Genomic DNA, 19493 nt, shown 5'->3' on the forward strand with positions numbered 1-19493 from the left:
CTGTTTGGCTTCTCTTTATAATTTCTACCTCTTTATTGATATTCTCTATTTGTTGAGACACTGCTCCCATGATATCCTTTAGGTGTTTCCCACCCCCCATTATTTGCTTTAGCTCTTTGAGCGTAAGCAGTATAGTCGGTTTAGTCTTTGTGTTGTGAGCCCAATGTATGGGCTTCCTCAGGAAAAATTTCTATTGATTTCTTTTTTTCCTTTGTGCCAGGCATGATTTCTTGTTTTGTTTTTAACATGCCACATGCCTTATAATTGTTGTTGAAAACTGGCCGTTTTGAATATTATAACGTGGTGACTCTAGAAATAACATTATACCCCATTTCCAGTGTTCATTTTCATTGTTTGTTGTAGATATTTTTGTCTATATTCTGATTTTACTTAACTAATTTGTAAAGTCAATATTCTTTGTCATCTGTGACCACTGATGCCTCTGTTCCATTACCTTATTGGTAAGCCTGTGATTTGACAGATATTTCATTAAATGCCTAGAATCACAAAATAAACCACTCTCAGTCTTTGCAGATGGACTTTGTGTATGTGGTGGGGAATGCTTTCAACTCTCAGCCAGGCAGTTTAAAATTCTGCCCTTGAAATATATACATGTAAACAATCAGTACATTGTATACCTTAAGCACACAATTTTATATGTTAGTTATATCTCAATAAAGGTGAAAAAAATAGCCTCTGCCTTAGCCTTCACTTCCTGCTTTTGCTGACCTAAAGATCATACAGAGGTGAGAGCATAAGGCATTCTCAGGTTTACTCTGATCAGGTGCCAAGCCCTGTGAATAAGTGTCACCTTCTAGATTCCTACCTCATTCTCCATCCTTTCTTCCCAAGCTTTTTTGTTTGTCTGTTGTTTGCCCCAATTGTTATACTTTACCATTGTTGGTGGCTCAGGCATTTGCCTTGAAATGCATTTGACAAATGCCCTTTGGATAAATGCCTCCATCCTGGGAGAGTTCTGAGTTAGGTGAAATAAAAGCAAGCCTTTTGATTTGGTCCTTCAGAGAGTTACCAGAGACATCAAAACAAGCAACCACAAGTCTTTGAAAATAAGATCCATTTTGTGCCCTATGGTGCTAGGAATGGATATGGACAATGTGGGCTGTTGCCTTCAAAGCTGCCAGGGAGCAGGAGATGCAGTCAGGGCAAGTAAAAGTGCCACAGACCTCTCTTACCAAGATTCAGGTGTTTTTTTGTTTTTAATTTTTACTTAACTAAGCATTCGCCTGATTGCTGTAAACTTTTAATTAGTTTCTGGAGTTCTGATAAAGTTGTTTCTCAGAGTTTTTGCTAGTTTATTCACTATTTTTGTGGAGAGATGGGTTTTTGGACCTCCCTACAACATCGGTTTTGCTGGCATCACTGAATATATTTAATCTTATTTGTTTCAGTCTCTTTCCTGGGCTTCAACGCTTTGAGCCCCTAGAGAACAGAGACTATATTTTGGCCCTCTTTGTCTCTCCGGATACTACCAGAAATCTAGACACATAGTGAGCACTATTAAGTATCTGTAAATTAATGAATAAATTAATATTTGAGTTGAAATATATCTTATTTTATAGACAATAGTATAAATCTTCCAGTACTGGCAAAACCCTTGAAGAGAGTGGGTTCACTGCTTATGCTTTTATATGTGTGGATAGAAATCAGGGAAATTTGGACTCTTTCTGTGTAGCTATGTTACATCAATGAGTTAGGCTACTTATTTTGATCAGATTACTATACTGGTGGATTAGAGGGAGGTTGCAGACACAGCATGTCAGTATTTAATTTAGTTATGCAATAGAGTCTCTTATAATTTTGCCACATATTAGATGTAGGAGTATTAACTGAAAGTAAATACACTTAGGTAGGCTTATAATTGTTGAATATCTTACATTGTATGTATTCTTATTAAAGATAAATATTAAAACTAGGGCAAGGTCACTAGTGATGTACCACAGGTCACTGTCTTCTGCATTAAAGCAAAATGCCAGGAAGGGAGGATATTTTGCTGTAGACTAGCTGCGTGCTCATCAATCCTACTTTCACTTCCTGAAAAAAAAATGGGAAGAGTATATTTTTCAGTCTCCCTTGCAACTAGTTTTGGTATGTCTGAATGGGTTCTGACCAATGAAATATGAGCGTATATGATATAACGCTGGGCCTACCTCCTCTTCACCATCATCTATGCTCTCTTTCCTCCCCTTTTGCATGCATCATGGGAGCCACGTCTTGAAGAAGGCAGTATCACAAGATGGAAGGAGCTGGGATTCCTGAGTCATTCCTTAGAGGAAAGCTACCCAGGGGAGTGATTTGATCCATTTTTACCAGTGATATGAGCCAGAAATAAGATTTTATGTTAAGCCACTGGGATTTAGAGATTATTTATTTTCATAGCAGCCACTGTTACTTGTCCTGACTAATACAGATAAGTAATACAGTATTTCGGGTTATAAACCCTGTGTCTCAAAGGTCTCAACAGACTGGAACTATGGATCAAATCAAATAAAAATAGTGTATTAGGCACAATTACATGTCTTCCACGTGTGTCTACATTAAATAACAATCTACAATTCCAGATTGAGGTGCAATTAGATTCTGATTCAATAGAGAAAAACGTTGGTGAAGAATCAGGGCTGCACAGCAGTGATATTACTGTCTCAAGGGTTAGTGGGATCACTGTGACCAGAGGCATCCAAATGAAGGCTACATGCACCATCACTTTCTAAGAAGGAAGTAAATGGGATTCATGCCTCAGACTGAATTTGTGCTGAATTATCTGTGAGTGACTTTCTTATATTTGATAATTTATGATTCTAGAAAATGTAACTGGTAGTGTGGAAGAGCTAAGTGGTTCAGTAAGAGAGCTCATTATATTAGTCTGGTGAAGCTATGAGAAACAATCTTAAAATTTCAGTGCCTTAGAAAAGCAAAAATTCATTTCTCATTCACCTTACATATCCTTTTATAGGTAAGTTTTGGCTCTGCTCTATGGCTTTGTCATTCAAAGTCTCAGGTTAGAGGAATAGCCCTAATCTGAGGCATGCATGGCTTGTTGCAGAGCAAAAAGAGCAACGGTAGAATCACACGATGTCTCTTAGCTCCCATGCTTGGCTGGAGCGTATGTCCCTTACACTCACATTCTATTAACCTAAGCAAGTCACATGGATAAGCTGGACAGCAAAATAGTAAGAACGATAATCTTCCCACTGGGACAGGTCCCAGGGAGATAGTAATGGACCTTATAGAGTGGGACAGAGAATATTTTTAACAAATAATACAATCTACCACAGTGACATGATAATCCCACCCAAGACAGATTTTTTAATATGTGGAGTAGACCCATGTGGTATGATTTTGTAGAGTCAGCCCTCTTTATAAAAATCTCCTCTCAGGGTATGAGTGATTCTACCCTTAAGTGAATTAATTTGAATCCCTCTGCAGCATCAACGGCACAGAAGAAATGGCAATTTTGCTTGAGGAAAGAAGGTTAGAAAAAGCTCTCTGTTTCCATTTTTAATCCCGGATCCATAGAGTAAGAATGTTTTAAGAGCACATTAAGGCAAATTTCTGGCCTTGAGCTGTCCCAAAAGGAGAACCTCATCTCAGATCATTAGATTTTTGATTTTCCAAACAGCTTTGTTACTGCTTAACAACTTCAAGTCCCTTCTTTTCTAATTTAAACTAGGTTTTGTACTATAATTTTTGTTCTTTCAGTCTTGGTCTTTGTCCTATGACTGGCTGGCTCTTTATCTAGTTCTGGCTCCTTTAAAATTTGATTTTCTTTTTGTCATGTCACTACTACTCTTTACTCAAACATATTCCTAGTGTGGCTTTATTGCCAATATAGCCTGGCATCATCTCTTGCTTTTGTCTTCAGTTTCCCACCTCCTATTTCATACTAATTGAGTAACTCACTCAGCTTACCCAACAGAGCTCCTTAATTTCTCAACTACTAGTTTAGACACTAGGTGGTGCTATGCCTTTACTGCTGGTCTAGGTTTAATTCCTTGGAATCATATCGCTGATTCTGGCAAATGGGATGATTCTGGAGAAAATAGACTGTCAGGAGAGGGGCACTAGCTTGGAAACCAAAGAGTAGCTGAAAATAATTTGGATACATAGAAGAAAGTTGGCATTACTAATAGAACTAAGCCTTGGAAGAGACTGAGGGTGAGGAAATCCACTGTAAATGTTGATGTCACCCTTGGAGAGAATAAATGAAAACTCGGAAAAAAGAAGAGTGAGAATGAGAAGAGCGAATAAGAAAGGAATGGGTGCTCTTTTTGGGGAGTGGGGTTAGGAAGATTAGCCCTGAGCTAACATCTGTGCTAATCTTCCTCTATTTTGTACGTGGGTCACTGCCACAGCATGGATTGAGAGTAGTGTAGGTCCACACCTGGGATCCAAACCCATGAACCACAGGCTGCCAAAGCAGAGCATGCTGAACTTAACCACTACACCATGGGGCCAGTCCCTGGATGCTCTTTTAAGCAAGTGAACAGTGTACAGTATAATAACTCAGGGAATCCAGTCATGATGGCCTCACTTTTCTCTGTGAAGAAGGCTGAGAGTGAGGGATAGGTGGAGAATAAAGAATTTAACTAAATGAGCATTATTTGGAATAGCTTAAAAAATTGTCTAAAAACAGACATATATTAGGAATATGGAACATTAACCAGTGGTTAAGTGATATTTTAGGATCAAGAAATAAATCACAGAAAACAGAAAGGATACACCATCAATGTATAAAATATTTTTTGTATAATAAAACCTAAATTGGAGTTATGAGTTCATTTTGTATATTTCAAGTTTACCTAATGTTAACCTTATAATATTCCCTTGTTTATCTGTTTATTTTTAAACACTGGCTATGCAAGGAAATGGAAATCTGAGAACTATTTCCATGGCATTTTTAACATCCTAAAGCAAAAGACAATCAAAATAATGTACGATTAAATGAATGGAAGGGGTACAACTTCACAGCTGGAAACTGGATTTGACAGTGAGTACCAGTGATAGACTATTTTCATGTGGAGGGTATCACAAAGTAATACAGTTGCAGTCGAAACAACACTCTATGTAACATATTGTATTGGCTTCATTTATCTGTTCAATGAATAGGAAATCTACTTAAGCCACAGTGCCGAGATATGCTATTTCTTTTACCTCAAGTGCATTTTTCACATTGCCTTCACGATAATGGAAAAAAAGTGTTATAAACAAAAAGAATTTCTTTAAGACCACAGAATACTTAATTTATGCAGTGAAGCTACTAACTGAGGTTTCTATTTGGTTTTTAAGAAATTGAATAATTTAAAAAAAATTCATGTCAACAATGAAGCATTTAGAAAACAGATTTATAATCTCAATAATTAAATCTCTACACCAGATAGTTTTATATGAAACATGAAAATGTATGGGAATATTGATATATTAAAATCATAAGTAAGGTACTACCATGTGATGACAAACTTTGTAATGAATTTTGTCTGTTCTTCCCGGGCTTACGATGTTAACAGAACCGTTTGTGTGAAGTTCAAAGTGTTATTTCATTTCCTAATTTCTATTGTTCTATGAAAAGTCATTAGGATAGTATTCTCTAAAAGGTGTCTGATGTCAGAAGTAAGAAAAATAATAAGGTAGAATGGTCTAAAAACTGGGAATATAAAAATATAAAGTAGTGCTAAGCTAGATCCTTGGTTGGGAGAGAGTAATGAGGGGATAAGCATGGTTACAGTTTTAAAGTCACCATAATATCTCATCAATACACCACGTAGCATGGTTATCCATGTTTTGTCAGATACATTATGTGATTCAACCACTTCTGTGCAACAAGATTATATAAGACATTAAGTAAAAGAGCAGAAATAGATGGCAACAATTTCATATTAAATTCAGCATTACATATACTCTCTTTTCAAAATCAAGGGCAACTCATAATCCAAGAGATTGACTTAACATAACATTTTAAAAGCAAGCAAAAGCCGTGGATGCAACTAGAAGTTATCAATTTTCATTGGAACTGATAACATTTTTATTTAATTGGTGGTTTTTCAAACTTCCTTGGCAATATGCATAAATATATGCATATTAGAAAATACTGCATAATATAGAAAAACATACTAGTTCTATAAAATAAAAAATAACTATCCTTCACATCCAGAGAAAGAAACAATTTACTTGTAGAAAAGTGTGGTCATGGGGCTAGATCTACACTGGAAATTTCTCCCTATTTGGCTTTGATTGTTTGTCATGGAATGCCAACCTATTTAAACATGTATGCACCTACATGCTCAATAAAAAATTGGGGCATGAATTAATTATTCATTAACTTTGATACACTGATCAGAAGATAAGGTAGTTATCAGAACACTTGGTCGCAACTCTCAGATTACTGATAGTTAACATTTAGTAAGTCTAGGAAAAAATATATTGTACAGTTTAGATAGTTACAAAATAGAGAACTATCTATGCCTATAAATGTCACAACAAGGAAAAAGACAGATGATAACATATATGAAAGGAATTTAGTAGGAAAGCCTTTAGCAAATTACAAGAACAATAACAATTTTATAGAAGGACTCCTTTAAAGTACAGATGTGCTCTGGAAAAGTGCTTTAAACACTTAAAAAAATCTCCCAGGATCCTATTGAAAATGAAGAGGTAAAGGGGGATCGGAGAGATTACTATCTAAGGGAACTGTGTGGTAGGTATTTTGAAAGCAACACATTGGAATGTGAAATATTACCCTTTTAAAATAAAACTTTAAATTTTTTTTTCACCAACTCATATTAAGGTTTGGGCCTGTCATAATGTTAACATTTGAAAAAGGCTTAGTTCAAAAGGGAGAAAAATTAGTGAGACTTTGATTGTCAAATATCCACAGTCTCTGGGTAGATTAGATTATTAGCAATAACATACCAATCATGCTTTTGCTTCACGACCTTTGTATTCACTGCTCCCACTGCTAGAAATAGTCTTCCCTCAAATATCTATATGATGCTCCCTCTTATTTTATTCATATCTCTGTTCAAATGTCCTTTTATCAGGGAAAACTTCTTAGAAAGCACACACACACACACACACACGTGCACATGTAAAGTACCAATGCACATACACCCCTGTGTTCCCTATATCTATCTAATTTACTTTTCTCCGTTGCACTCATTTACTATTTGACACAATAAATCTTTGTATGTTCATTGTCTGACTCATCCCAACTAGAATGTAGGCTCCAAGAGAAATATATGTATACATAATAACCAAAGTACATCATATCTTCATTTGAATTTATCATTTGTCTCTGTCTATCTATCTAGTCTCTAGTCTCCGTACCTGTTTTTATTGATATCTTTGACTCTAATTCAGTACCAAAAGCTTTATTCTAGCCTTTCATCTTGCTTATTGTAGCTTCTTTTTCAGACTTTCGTTATCTACAATATATTTACTTGTTTGTTCATCCATAGTGTAATTGTAAGAAGTTCCATAATCACTCGCTGATATCACTGTGAGAAAAAAACAGATAAGGACTAAAGTACATCGCGTTTACAGATCCTTTTGTCTTTTTGTTGTTAGTACCCTGGAGTAGATTCTGACTCCTAGTGACCCTGTGTACAGCAGAGCAGAGCCCTGCCTGGTCTTTCTGCGCCATCCTTTCAACTTCCTGCTAGATCAAACAATGCTCCGCTGCTATTCATAAAATTTTCATGGCCAATTTTCTTGGAATTGGGTGGCCAGGGCCTTCTTCCTAGTCTGTCTTAGTCTGGAAGCTCCACTGAATCCTGTCCACCACGGGTAACCTTGCTGGTATCTGAAATACGAGTGGCATAACTTTCAGCATCACAGCAACATACAGCTGCTACAGTATGACAACCGACAGATGGCCTTTTGTCTTTAGCCTTTATAATATCCAATCAAAACAGAAAAGTCCATCTCCCCCTAAAATTCCCTTGTGCAACCCTTCATAATTAACTGCTCTTCCAACCCAAAACCATGGCTGCCACTGATTGGTGCTCCATTAGTATAGGTTTACCTTTTTGAAAATGACATACAAACGGAGTCATATGATATGTAACCTTTTGAATGATGTTTTTCACTAAGCAAAATGCATTTGAGAATCACTTATGTTGTTGCATCTATCAATAATTCATTCCTATTTATTGCTGAGTAGTATTCCATTGTATGGATGCATGACAATTTGGACATCTATTCAGAGTTTGAAGGACATTTGAGTTGTTTCCAGTCTGGGGCAAATATAAGTAAAATGGCTATAAGCAATTATATACAAGTTTTTGTGTAAACGTAAGTTTTTATTTCTCTTGGGTAAATGCTGAGGAGTGGGATGGCTGTGTCATATAGCAAATATATGCTTCTCTTTATCAGAAACGGCCAAACTACCTTCCAAAGTAGCTGTACCATTTTGCATTCCCACCAGGAGATATGAGAGTTCCAGTTGCTGCAAATAGTTTTTTGTAGTTTTTGGCATACAGATAATGCATGTATCTTATGAGATTCAGACGGAAGCACTTCATCTTTGGTATTATTGTTAGTGACAATGTTTTTCTTTATTTTGAATTCTAAGTTGATTACTAGTGTATAGAAATACTTATATGCATATTGACCTTATTTCTATGCCTTGTTAAACTCACTTGTTTGTTCTAGTATCTTTTGGGTAGACTTTCTGGAGAATTTTCTATGTAAACAATTATGCCATGTGAAAATAGAGACTATTTTTTCCTTTTCAATATGTGTGTCTTTATTTCCTTTTCTTATTGAATTGCAAGTACTTAACATACGATGTTGAATAGCAGGGGTGAGAGTGAATATGTTTGTCTTGTTCCCTATATTATGGGGAAAGCATTTACAATTTTAGCATTTAACATGTTGTTAGCTGTCAGTATTTTGTTGCTGCCACTTGGGTTAATAAACTTCCCTCCTATTCCTAGTTTGCAGAGATGTTTTTTTTTACTCAGGAAAAGATGTTGGATTTTGTCAAATGTTTTTTATTTTCTATGCTTCTACTGAGATAATTACATGGTTTTTCTTCTTTAATCTGTTAAAATTGTGATTTATATTGATTGATTTTACGTATTGAACTGGCTTCTCATTTGTCGGGATTTATTACCCTTTTTGTATATTACTAGACTTATTTTTCTAATATGAAGTTGAGAAGTTTTACAACTATGTTCCATAAGAATATTAGTTGATAAGTTTTTGTTTCTTGTAATGTCTTTGGCTGGTTTGCTACTAGGGTAATGCTGATCTCATAAAATGAGTTGGGAAATAGTCTTTTCTATTTTCTGGAAGAAATCATTTACAATTGGTATTATTTCTTGTTTAATTATTTGCTAGAATTCATTTGGGCCTCTAGTTTTCTTTGTGGAAAGATTTTAAACTACAAATTCAATTTATTTAATAGATATAGGTCTAAAAAGAGTATCTATGTCTACTTAAGTGAACTTGGTGTTATATGCCTTTTAATGAATCTTTCCATTCTGTCTGTCTTGTCAAATTTCTGGGTATAGAACTGATCTTACTATATCCTTATTATCCTTTTAAAGTTCGTATGTTTTGTAGTAATACTCTTCCCTAGTTATTTCCTGATGTTGGTAATTTGTGTCCTATCTTCTTTTTTGGTAAGTAAGGCAATTTTATTGATTTTATTGGAAGGAACTAGTTTTAGGTTTCAGTGCTTTTATCTGTTTTTGTTTTCAATTTCACTGATTTCAAATCTGATCTTGATTATTTCATTTCTTTTGCTTGCTTTGGGTTTAATATGCTCTTTTTTTGTTTTTTTTCTAGTATCTGAAATTGGAAGGTTAGATTGCTGATTTAAGGACTTTTCTTCCTTTTAATACAGGCATTTAATGCTATAAATTTCCTTCTAAGTACTGCTTTAGTTGCATCACACAAGTTGTAATATGTTATAATATGTTATACTTCTTTATTTTTCTCCCCAAAGACCCCCAGAACATAGCTGTATATCCTAGTTGTAGGTCCTTCTAGTTCTTCTATGTGAGATGCCGCCTCAGCATGGCCTAATGAGCAGTGCTAGGTCCATGTCTGGGATCTGAACTGACAAACCCTGGGCTGACAAAGCAGAGTATGGGAACTTAACCACTCGGCCATGGGGCTGGTCCCTACTTCTGTTCTTATTTAGTTTAAAATAATTTGTTACCATCTCTTGAGACTTCCTCTTTGACACATGGGTTATTTAGAAGTGTGTGGTTTATTTTCAGTATATTTGGGGATTTTCAGATATCTTCTTTTATTGACTTCTATTTCATTCAATTGTCAGAGAACATACACTCTTTAATTTCTGTTCTTTTAAATTTTTAAGGTTTGCTTTATGTTCAAAAATATGTTCTACTTTGTGGAATGTTACATATGCATTTGAAAAAAATATTCTTCTATTATCGGGTTGAGTGTTCTATAAATATCCATTTGGTCAAGTAGTTGATGGTGTTTTTCAGGTCTTGTCTATCGTGACTGATTTTCTACTTGGTTTATCAATTACTGAGAGAAGAGTGTTTATGTCTCCAAATATAATGGAAGGTTTTTCTATTTCTCTCAGTTTTTCCTGTTTTTGCTTCATGTATTTTGAAGCTTTGTTATTAGGTGCATACACATTTAGAATTGTTATGTCTTCTTGGAGAACCGACTCTTTATTATTTTATAATGTCCTTCTTTTTCCTGATAATATTATTTGTTCTATAGTCTACTTGATATTAATAAAGATATTACAGCTTTATTATTTTTTAATTTGAGTTCATAATAGTTTACATCATTGTGAAATTTCAGTTCTACGTTATTTCTTGTCTGTCACCACATAAGTGCTCTCATTTACCCCCTGTGCCTGCCCCCCACACCTCTTCCCCTGGTAACCACTGAACTGTTTTCTTCGTCCATATGCTTGTTTATATTCCACATATGAGTGAAACCCTCTGGTGTTTGTCTTCCTCACTCTGGCTTATTTCGCTAAGCATAATTCCCTCCAGGTCTTTCCATGTTGTTGTAAATGGGATGAATTTGCCTTTTTTTATCGCTGAGTAGTATTCTATTGTGTATATATACCACATCTTCTTTATCCAATCATCAGTTGATGGGAACTTTGATAGTTTCCATCTCTTGGCTATTGTGAATAGTGCTACAATGAACATAGGGGTACATATGTTACTTTGGGTTGTTGATTTCAACTTGTTTGGGTAGATACACAGTAGTAGGATAGCTGGGTCATAGGGTATTTCTATTTTTAGTTTTCTGAGGAATCTCCATACTGTTTTCCATAGTGGCTGCACCAGTTTGCATTCCCACCAGCAGTGTATGAGGGTTCCCTTTGCTCCACACCCTCTCCAACATTTATTATTTTTAGTCTTAGTTTTATAGCCATTTTAACAGGCGTAAGGTGGTATCTTACTGTAGTTTTGATTTGAATTTCCCTGATTATTAGTAATGTTGAACATCTTTTCATGTGTTTATTGACCACCTGTATATCTTCTTTGGAAAAGCGTCTGTTCATATCCTCTGCCCATTTTTTAATCAGTTTGTTTGTTTTGTTGTTGTTTGTTTGTCTGAGTTCCTTATATATTATGGAGCTTAACCCCTTATCGGACATGTGATTTGCAAAAATTTCCTCCCAATTGATGGATTGTCTTTTGGCTTTGATCCTAGCTTCCTTTGCCTTAAAGAAGCTCCTGAGTCTGATGAACTCCCACTTGTTTATTTTTCTTTTTTTTCCCTTGTCTGAGAAGTCGTGGTATTCAAAAAGAACCTTTTAAGTTCGATGTCAAAGAGTGCACTACCTGTATTATCTTCCAGAAGTTTTATGGTTTCAGGACTTATGTTCAAGTCTTTGATCCACTTTGAGTTTAGTTTTGTGTATGGTGTGAGATAATGGTCCACTTTCATTCTTTTCCATGTGGCTGTCCAGTTTTCCCAACACCATTTATTGAAGAGACTGTCTTTTTTCCATGGTATGTTCTTGGCACCTTTGTTTAAGATTTGCTGTCCATATATGTGCTGTTTTATTTCTGGGCTTTCAGTTCTCTTCCATTGATCTCTGTGCCTGTTTTTGTACCGGTACCATGCTCTTTTGATCACTATGGCTTTGTAGCATATTTTGAAGTCAGGGATTGTGATGGCTCCAGCTTTGTTCTTTGTTCTCAGTATTGCATTAGCAATTTGGGGTCTTTGGTTGCCCCATATGAATTTTAGGATTCTTTGTTCTATTTCCAAGAAGACTGTCATTGGGATTCTGATTGGGATTGCATTGAATCTGTAGATTGCTTTGGGTGGTACGGACATTTTAACTATGTTTATTCTTCCAATCCATGTGCATAGAATCTCTTTCCATCTCTTTATGTCATTATCTATTTCTTTCAATAATGTCTTATAGTTTTCATTGTAGAAGTCCTTTGCCTGCTTAAATTTATTCCTAGATATTTTATTCTTTTTTTTTGCAATTGTAAATGGAATTGCATTCTTGAGTTCTCTTTCTTTAAGTTCATTATTATAGTACAGAAACGCAACTGATTTTTGTAAGTTGATTTTGTACCCCGCAACTTTACTGTAGTTGTTAATTATTTCTAATAGTTTTCTGATGGATTCTTTAGGGTTTTCTATATATAAGATGATGTTGTCTGCAAACATTGAGAGTTTCACTTCTCCACTCCCTATTTGGATTCCTTTTATTCTTTTCTCTTTCTTAATTGCTCTGGCCAAAACCTCTAGTACTATGTTAAATAAGAATGATGACGGTGGGCATCCTTGTCTTGTTCCTGTTCACAGAGGGATGGCATTCATTTTTTCCCCATTGAGTATGATGTTGGCTGTGGGTTTGTCATATATGATCTTTATTACGTTGAAGTAGTTTCCTTCTAACCCCATTTTGTTAAGAGTTTTTATCATAAATGGCTCTTGGATCTTGTCAAATGTTTTCTCTGCATCTATTGAGATGATCGTGTAGTTTTTATTCCTCGTTTTGTTAATGTGGTGTATCACATTGATTGATTTGCGCATGTTGAGCCATCCCTGTGTCCCTGAAATAAATCCCTCTTGATCATGATGTATGATCTTTTTGATGTATTGCTGTATTTGGGTTTGCAGTATTTTGTTGAGGACTTTTGCATCTAGATTCATCAGCCATATTAGCCTGTAGTTTTCTTTTTTTCTGTTGTCTTTGTCAGGCTTTGGAATCAGAGTGATGTTGGTCTTGTAGAATGTGTTAGAAAGCATTCCATCTTCCCTAATTTTTTGGAATAGCTTGAGAAGGATAGGTATTAAATCCTCTCTGAAAGTTTGGTAGAATTCCACAGGGAAGCCATCTAGTCCCAGGCTTTTATTCTTTGGGATGCTTTTGATTACTGTTTCAATCTCTTTAGTTGTGATTGGTCTATTCAGATTCTCTATTTCTTCTTGCTTCAGCTTTGGTAAGTTGTAAGAATCTAAGAATTTATCCATTTCCTCTAGATTATCCGTTTTGTTGGCATATAGTTTTTGGTAGTATTCTCTTATAATCCATTGTATTTCTGTGGTATCCATTGTTATTTCTCCTCTTTCATTTCTAATTTTATTTATCAGAGCTTTCTCTCTTTCTTTCTTTGTAAGACTTGCTAGGGGGTTGTCAATTTTATTTATTTTCTCACAGAACCAGCTCTTTGTTTCATTGATGCTTTCTACTGCCTTTTTTGTTTCAATAGCATTTATTTCTGCTCTGATTTTTATTATTTCTCTCCTTCTGCTGACTTTTGGCTTTGTTTGTTCTTCTTTTTTTAATTCAGTTAGGTGTAGTTTGAGATTGCTTACTTGGGTTTTTTCTTGTTTATGTGAGCTTGTATTGTGATGAATTTCCCTCTTAATACAACTTTTGCTGCATCTCATATGAATTGGTATGGTATGTTTTCATTTTCATTTGTCTCCAGGTATTTTTTGATTTCTCCTTTAATTTCTTCAATGATCCATTGCTTGTTCAATAGCATGTTGTTTAGTCTCCACATCTTTGTCCTTTTCTCAGCTTTTTTCTTGTAATTAATTTCTAGTTTTATAGCATTGTGATTGGAAAAGTTGTTTGTTATTATTTCAATCTTCTTAAATTTATTGAGGTCTGCCTTGTTTCCCAAGATGTGATCTATTCTTGAGAATGTTCCATGTGCACTTGAGAAGAATGTGTATTCTGCTGCTTTTCAATGGAGTGTTCTATATATGTCTATTAAGTCCATCTGGTCTAGCATTTCATTTAATTCCACTGTTTCCTTGTTAATATTCTGTCTGGATGATCTATCTATCGATGTGAGTAGGGTGTTGAGGTCCCCTAATATTATTGTGTTATTATTAATTTCTTCTTTTAGTTTATGAATAGCTGCTTTATGTACTTTGGTGCTCCTGTGTTGAGTGCATAGATATTTATAAGTGTTATTTCTTCTTGATGGAATGTCCTTTTGATCATTATATACTGCCCCTCTTTGTCTTTCTTCACCTATCTTATCTTGAAGTCTACTTTTTCTGATTTAAGTATTGCAATACCTGCTTTGTTTTGTTTGCCATCAGCTTGGAGTATTGTCTTCCATGCCTTCACTCTGAGCTTGTGTTTGTAATTGGAGCTGAGATGTGTTTCCTGGAGGCAGCATAATGTTGGGTCTTGGTCTTTAATCCATATTGCCACTCTGTGACTTTTTATTGGAGAGTTCAATCCATTTATGTTTAGGGTGATTATCGATATATGAGGGCTTAATGCTGCCATTTTATCACTCGTTTTTTGGTTCTCCTGCATTTCCTTTGTTTATTATCCTGTGTATGTTGGTCTACCAACCAAGTTATGTAGTCTTTTATGTTGTGTTTCTTGGTTTTCTCCTTATTTATTACTTGTGTCTCTGTTCTGCTTTTCTGTTTAGTGGTTGCCCTGAGGTTTGCATTCAACATATTGTGGATAAGATAGTCCCTTTTCTGATTACCCCTAATTTCCTTAGACTAAACCAATTCAGTCCCTTTGCTCTTCCCCTCTTAAGTTGTTTTTCTCACATCTTATTCCATCTTGTGTTATGAGTTTGTGGTTAAAATGACAAGATTATCTTTGTTTTTGGTGTTTTCCTTCCCTTTGCCTTTAATGCCATACTTGAGTATTTGCTATTCTGCTCTGATTTTGTCTACCTATTTAACTCCTTACTCCATGTGTTGTAACCCCTTTCTCCTCACTTTTTTTTTTCAGGTATGAGGGCCTTCTTGAGGATTTCTTGTAGTGGGAGTCTCATGGCTCTGAAGTCCCTTTGCTTATGTGTGTCTGGGAAATATTTTATTTCTCCATCATATTTGAAGGTTATTTTCACTGGATAGAGTATTCTTGGATGAAAGTTTTTGTCATTCAATAATTTTAATATAGCATTCCAGTCTCTCCAAGCCTGTAAGGTTTCTACATAGAAATCTGCTGAAAGCCTGATGGAGGTTCCTTTTTAGGTTATTTTCTTCTGCTTTGCTGCCCTTAGTATTATTTCTTTGTTATTCAGTTTTGCCAGTTTCGCTACTATACGCTTTGCTGTAGGTCTTTTTACACTGACATATTTAGCAGATCTGGTAGCCTCTTCCACATGGATTTCCTTCCCTATGTTTGGGAAGTTATCTGCTATTATTTCTTTGAACAAGCTTTCTGCTCCATTCTCCTTCTCTTGTCCTTCTTGAATACCTATAGCTCTTATGTTGCATTTCTGGATTAAGTCAGATATTTCTTGGAGGCTTTCTTCATTTCCTTTTAGTCTTGCTTCTCTCTCCTCCTCTATGTGAAGCATTTCAACATGTCTATCTTTGATTATGCTGATACACTCCTCTATGGTGTCTGCTTGAGCATTCAGGGAATCCATATTTTATTTCATTTTATTTCTTCCATTGTGTCTTTCATCTCTAATATTTCTGATTGACTCTTCTTCATAGTTTCAATTTCTTTTGTGAAGTAGCTCTTGAAGTCATTGAATTGTTTCTCTACATTCTCTTTTACCTCATTGAGTTTTTTGATGATAGCTGTTTTGAAGTCTTTTTCATTTAGACTACATATTTCTGCATCCTCAGGACTGATTTCTGGGTACTTGTCATTTTCTCTCTTGTCCAGAGATCTAATATAGTGTTTGATATTGCTAGAGGCAGTGACTCTACTCTTATACATCCTGATATTATTTGGTTGCAGTTAAAGCCCATCACCACTAGGTAGGGGTCAAGAGCCACGTATTTTTACCCCTCTGCCCTCAGGTGAAATCCCAGGGGCTAGAGCCGTGCTGAGTGCAGTGGGGGAGGTGCACTTTCTCCTGCATGCTCTCAAGGCTTTCTCACTCTGCTCTTGCTATTTACTCTCCTGGGGTGTTGGCTTGGTAAGGTCACCCACCGTGAAAACTTTTGTCCGGTACAGCACTTCCCTCTAGGCTGCCAGGGCCCTTTGGAGTCATTGAAGTTCCCACAAATGAACATCCCCTCCCCTGTTCCTTCCCTCTAGGAGGCCTCCTGCAGTCCCGATTGCAGTTTTTGGGGAAGGAGTGAAGATTTCTCTTACCCCATGACACCCCCTCCAAGGGGGGCTGCAGCCTCTCCACCTTCTGTTGTATGGCTGTGTGGATTTCTCCAACATTTTTTGTGTTGTGTTTGGATGTCATCTGTTGGAGTATGGATGTGTTTTTTGTTGTATATTGGAGGGGAAAGATTTCTGAGAGACTTCACTCCACCATAATGCTGACGTCACTCCCAGGTTTATTTTTGATCAATGTTTGAATTGTGTACATTTTTTCTATCTTTCTTTAAACCTATCTATATATCTATTTGGTGGTTTTCTTGTAGACAGCATATAGGTTGGTCTTGAATTTTGTATCTAATATGGCAATCTTTGTCTTTCAATTCTTGCATTTAAACTAATTTACCTTTAATGTGATTATCAATGTAATTTGATTAAAATCAACTGGCCTGATAGCTTTTTTCCATTTATTCCACCTGTTCTTTCCTTCTTTCCTTTTTTTGCCTTCATTTGGATTAATTGAGCATTTTCATGGTTCCATTTTATTCTCATTATTGGCAAATTCTGTATTACTCTATTAAAAAATAGTGGTTATCCTAGAGTTTAAATTATGCATCTTTAATTAATGAGTCTACCTTTAAATAATACACCACTTCATGTGTAGTGTAATTCCTTACAACTGTACATCACAAATTCTTTCCTCCTATTTTCTGTACTATTTTTGTAATAATTTTCACTTTTTACGTATGTTTTTAAAACAATGCTTTGGTAGTATTTTTACTTTAGACAAGTAAAGCAAAATGTAGAAGTAATTTAGAATTAAAACAAAAACAATTTTTACCTTCATTTTTTTTAATTTCCAGGGGTCTTCATTTCTTTGTGTAGATTGAAACTTATTCCTGGTATCATGTTTCTTCTGCTTGAAGAGCATCCTTTAACATTTCTTGTAGTTTGGGTATGTAGAAATTCTTCATTCAGTTTTTGTTTTCAGGGAAATTATTTCTTCCACGTTTTTGAAAGGTATTTTCACTAGATATAGAACTGTGGGTTGATTTTTTTGAATTTCAGCACCTTGTATGTTTTATTTTAATACTTTCTGTGTTACATGGTTTCTGACAAAAAAAACCCTCTGTAATGCTTATCATTGTTCCTCTGTATGTAGTGTAGTTCTTTTTCTCTGAATGACTTAGATTTTCACCTCTTTGAATATAAATCTAGTTTTGTGTATGTGTATGTGTGTGCATGTGTGTATGTGTTGGTAATTATTCTACTTGGCTTTCTCTGCAGTTCTACACTCTGGTTTGTTGTGTGGCATTAATTTTGACAGATTGTTAAAAGCCTACTATGGCTAGAAAGAGAATATAGCACCCTTGGGGGCACAGATATAAGAGGAATACACACTCATTGCAGGCTCTTCTCCAAAGACGTCACTGGACACTCAAATCAAAGATTGGAGAGATCCCAAAAAAGCATTCCTCATAGTAGGAGCCAGAGTGAGGAGAATAGCAGCAGTGAATCCTACCAAGATATGTTTCTTCTATTTCATCTATGGAACAAAACCCCTAAATTGTGAAAGAGGTAAGGGCAGCACACATTGTCACTCTTAAGGCACTAGTGAAAATGCACTGCAGCTGGTAGAAGGGAACAGGAAAATTACCTGTACCTGTAGGGAATCCAGGAGGATGAACCAAGAACTGTATCTGGGGAGGGGCAAGAGAATTGAGAAGGCCACACCTCCAAGACACAGGGACACAGATCTTGCCTAAGATGGAGGATTAATTAGAACAACAGAGAAATCCTTCCATCATCAGGCTAACAAGAGTCAGGCGATATGTAGCAGTGGAATATCGATGAGAGTGTTATATGAGCCTGAAAGAAGACAGTCTCTGAGGCATAGCCCAAAGGGAAGACGTAAAGCTGTAGAGCAGATATTGATAGAATACCTTGGGCAACCAGAACCCACCCTAAACACAATATATCACCAGAGGAATTTGAAGCCTGGCACCCCATGTTAACATGGTTAACACTAGCAGCAAGAAACTCCAAACCCTACTCCACTCTTTTTTTTTTTTTTTTGAGGAAGATTAGCTCTGAGCTAGCATGTGTGCCAATCTTCGTCTATTTCTTATGTGGGTCACCACCACAGCATGGCTTGATGAGTGGTGTAGGTCCACACCTAGGATCTGAACCTGGGCTGCTGAAGTAGAGCACACTGAACTTAGCCACTAGGCCACAGGGCCAGCCCCAACCCTACTCTACTCTTGACTAGAATGACACACACACACACAAACACACTAAAAGCCTAGTAAAAACAAAGGCACACCGGTTTCTAGACATAAGATCTATTCACTTTAGTCTCTACTGTCTTACATAAGATGTTAGGTTTCAACAAAATATGAGGTATATTAAGTCAATTAAAAGACCACATACTGCCAAGAGACAAAGCAATCAACAGAACCAGAATCAGATATGAAACAAATGTTGGAACTCTCTGAAAGAAAATTTAAAATAGCTGTGATTAACATGTTAGAGGTTCTCATGGATAAATTTGACAACATTCAAAATCAGATGGCAAATTTCAGCAGAAAAATGGAAACTATATGAAAGAATCAAGTAAAATGTTAACAATGAAAAGCATAGTAAATTTGGTACAGAATATCTTTGATGGGTTCATCAGTAGATAGGACACAGCTGAGGAAAGAACCAGTGAACTTGAAGATATGCCTGTAGAAATCACCCAAGCAGAAATACAAAGAGAAAAAGGGTGGAAATAAAAATACAGAGCAACTAAAATTTGAAGGACTATATCAAATCATCTATCATTTGTGTAATTGGAATTCTAAAAGGAAAAGAGAGAACAGGGAATAAGAAATATTTGGAGAAATATTGGATTTCAACAACTTGTAACAGTTTTTTTGAAAAATTTTGAGATAATTTTAGACTTACAGAAAAATGGCAAAATAGTAGAGAGTTCCTGTGTTTATACCATTCACCTAAGCTTCCCTTT

Source organism: Equus przewalskii, chromosome X (assembly GCF_037783145.1).
Source record: "Equus przewalskii isolate Varuska chromosome X, EquPr2, whole genome shotgun sequence".
NCBI lineage: Eukaryota > Metazoa > Chordata > Mammalia > Perissodactyla > Equidae > Equus > Equus przewalskii.